This window comes from Rhipicephalus microplus, chromosome 6 (assembly GCF_043290135.1).
Source record: "Rhipicephalus microplus isolate Deutch F79 chromosome 6, USDA_Rmic, whole genome shotgun sequence".
Classification (NCBI taxonomy): domain Eukaryota; kingdom Metazoa; phylum Arthropoda; class Arachnida; order Ixodida; family Ixodidae; genus Rhipicephalus; species Rhipicephalus microplus.
The window spans coordinates 82,460,771-82,464,211 of record NC_134705.1 but is presented as its reverse complement, the minus strand read 5'-3'; the positions used below and the strand labels follow the sequence as shown (position 1 = coordinate 82,464,211).

The 3,441-nt window shown below is 51.6% G+C and overlaps 1 non-coding gene across 1 annotated transcript; it reads right to left on the bottom strand.

Moving 5' to 3' along the window:
* Positions 1-2,813: 2,813 nt before the first annotated feature.
* LOC119168774 (U2 spliceosomal RNA) lies at positions 2,814-3,002 on the bottom strand. The gene has a single exon (XR_005109473.2). It is a non-coding gene; the product is annotated as a U2 spliceosomal RNA (small nuclear RNA).
* Between the last annotated feature and the right edge of the window lie 439 nt (positions 3,003-3,441).

Sequence of the window (3,441 nt, the reverse complement as noted above, 5' to 3'; positions counted from 1 at the left end):
TGGTAGTCTCGGCCTTGCTGGCCCGACCAAAGGCCGCCGGGACCTTCCAGGATCAAAGGACCTGGCCCCAAGGGTTCACTGCCCTACCGGCTGCCTCAGCGTCAGCATTTCCTCACCTAAGGGCTTGGCCAGTCGCCTTGGCGTAGAGCCACGGAGGAGCTGCCTTGGCAGAGGCCGGCAGAGCAGGGCCTGAACAGCACGTCCACCCAGTGTCCGGGAACTGTGTACTTAGTCGGAAATGTCCTCTCAGGTGACCACCCGCCAGCTAAGCAAGCGGCCCAAGAATACATAGTTCAAAACAGCGGTGTAGCAGCGTGAGCCTTTAACCCACCGCGGGGCGTCAATCCCCGCTGAAGCACCCCGAAGGGAGACTGCCCAGTAAATCCCAAAGGCGTAGACCATTGCGGGCCCAAGAACCCAGACAGCCCTGATGAATAGGCGAGACGTTCAGGTGTGGAACAGGATCGAGCCATAGAACCAGGACCTGACCTCAGGACAGGGGAAAAACAGGTAAATTGCGGTGCAACTGAGCAGTTAGCTCCCGAAGGAGTGCGTCTTGGACGCAGCGCATGTGTGAGAAGAAAGGGGAAAAGAGAAGTGAGTGGAAAAGAAAATGAATAGTGAAAAAGTGGTCCCCCTTAAGGGAGGGGGCATCAAAGCGCGGGCTAAGGGCCAAGCACATGTAATCACGAGGGGTAGGACTACACTTTAATCGTAGCCAAAAGGCCGAGAAGCGATCTTAGTCAAAAGGCCGAGAAGGGACTTTGATCTTAGCCGAAAGGCCGAAAAGTGCTCTATCTACATGATGTTTCTTGTTTCGCTTTCAAATATGTTGAAACTGAAACCCTCTTTGCCCAGACGTCAAAGCCATGCTTCCTTGCTTGCACGCGGACCCTCAATTACGCCCATGACGTCACAATGAATACTTGCCGGCGCTCATAATCAGGCGCGTCACGAGAAATGCTACAAAACTTTCACTTAAAACCTATGCAAGGTTTCCATTTTAATTTCATGCACCAAAGCCTGGAGGAAAAAAAATTACCATACCAAATGCGATTACGTCCCCCATCTAAAATTACTTCTACGATGGCTGCCCAAGCAATACCTCTGCAACGATGACCACAATCATTGACGAAAAGGTGCTCCGATTGGCTTCTTGTGGGCACGCAACATATGCCTTGCAAGTTCCGACGTTGCGGAACACCGCACCGGATTGGACGACGGTTTTGCCGTGAAATGCAGACCCGCGAATCTATGCGAAATGTCTACAGTGTGTGTTGTTATGCTGGTCAAAGGAGGGTCATGTGGCACAGCGTAACAATAAAAGTGTGTGAAACGCCACTGCAATGTCGTGCAAGAGTTCCGACTGCAGGTTCTGCCTTTGGTCTGAAATGTCCAGGATTCCGAGGGGTAGGAGTGATTTGGTGGTGTGTACGAGGTGCCAGCTTGGCGCTCAGTATCGAGCCAGGCCAGAGGCGGTAGAAGGCGGTTGTCAAGTGGTCGCGGAAATCAGTGGAGAAGTACTCGCTCGCGAGTTTCGTCGAATGATGTTGTGTAAGCTGCGAGTAACCTCGTGACAGACCGTCTTCGGGAGACAAGTGGTTGCACAAATGAAACCGTGCAGCAACATGTCGCCTTATTCAGGGATTATATTGCCGCACTACGATACCGCTGATCTACTGCTTCGTCACTGCGCTAGATTGTATTGCTTGTTATTATTGACCTTCACTAGTGGCTCACACCCACTGTGGGGGATTGAGTGCTTTGTTCTTTGCTTCTTCGCTTTCTACATCTTCAGCTTTGAGATGCTGCGAGGAGTAACGAGAGGGTACAGAAGCAAAGCACAACAAAGCGCGCCCGGGATGTTATCTCACACATCTTGGGATTCACTGCGCTTCAGGTACGTGCTTCATGTGTCCATATGTATAGTGCACAGTTCACTTGCTACTTCCAGGAACTGGCCAGGAAGTATGCGAGGAAGTTTGTTGTAATTAACGAGAACGAGCAACGTATGAGGTGGTATGCTCGAGATGATGTCCAGACATGTAGTGTGTGATCAACAAGGCTATGGTCGAGGGCGCCAGTGAAGTAACTAACCGCACGGCAACGAGTTACAGGTACCGCTGGCGGAAGCTGAGACCCAGGTCGTTGGACACAAGAAGAGCACACGGACGAGCACACGTCGGGGTTTCGCCGCTCCATTGCGCTGCAGGTGCGTGCGGGGTGCGTCTTCTGCTGTTCCTCGCAATTTTCTTTTGTGGTGGGGAACAGTGTACATGTGAAGACATCGTAAGAGCACACGCGTTCAGGGTAAGACTTCTCGTGAAGACATGAAATAAAAATGCCTTCGCTTGTCACTGCAACTTTAAACAGAAACACCAACACGCAATAGATGCGGTTTCATTTTTTTTGTGAAATGTGCAACCTCTAAAAGTGGAAATAGCTAAACAATGCTGTAATGTCAGACACACACACTTTCAGATTTCCTTTGAAACAGTAATAACAAACTACTCACTAAAGTTATAGCTTGGGATGTTGAAAAAAATTAGAGTATGTATGCGTTAACAGAAAAAAACGGGCTCCCAATTATAAAATTACAACGCAAGGATTTACTTACCCGAAGCAATGGTAGGTGTGAACACAGCTAGCGCACTTCGGCACGCGTGCGAAAGGCGGCGAATACCGCGTCATCTGGGGCGGCGTGACACCAAGGCTTGGGATAGTCGCCGCACCCTCGCGGTTTACCCCAATATCCTTGGTGAATCCGGACACGTCGTTTTTATTGAGAATAGGGGTAAACTTACCCCCGCAGGGGCGAGTGGGCCTATCCCGGAGATAGTGCAATACCGGGCCAACCCATGGCGGTGTTGAAGAGAGCGTCAAGCACTGCTCCGCATTGCAAAAATAAGTTTATTATCTTGGATACAAATAGAATGCGTATGACATATTAAGCTAATAAGAACAGAGAGTGGTTATCAAAAGAGGCAACACATAGAGGGAATGGTAGTCTCGGCCTTGCTGGCCCGACTTAAGGCCGCCCGGAGCTCTCGGGACCAAAAGGGCCTGACCCCAATGGGTGCAGCGCCCTAGCGGCTGCCCCAGCATCCACCCTCCCTCGCCTAAAGGCTTCGCCAGTCGCCATGGCGTAGAGCCACGGAGGAGCTGCCTTGACAGAGGCCGGAAGAACAGGGGCGGAGGAGCACGTCCACCCGCGGTCCGGGAACCATGAGCTTAGTCGGGAATGTCCTCTTGGTTGACCACCCACCGGATAAGCAAGCGGTCCCTGAACACATAGATCAATACAGTGGTGTAGTGGGGTGAACCTTTAACCCACCGCGGGGCGTCACTCCCCCGCTGCCGCACCCCAAAGTCAATACCCCCGGGAAATCTCAAAGGCAAAGACCATCGCCGGTCCAAAGACAAAAGACAGCCCTGCTAAAT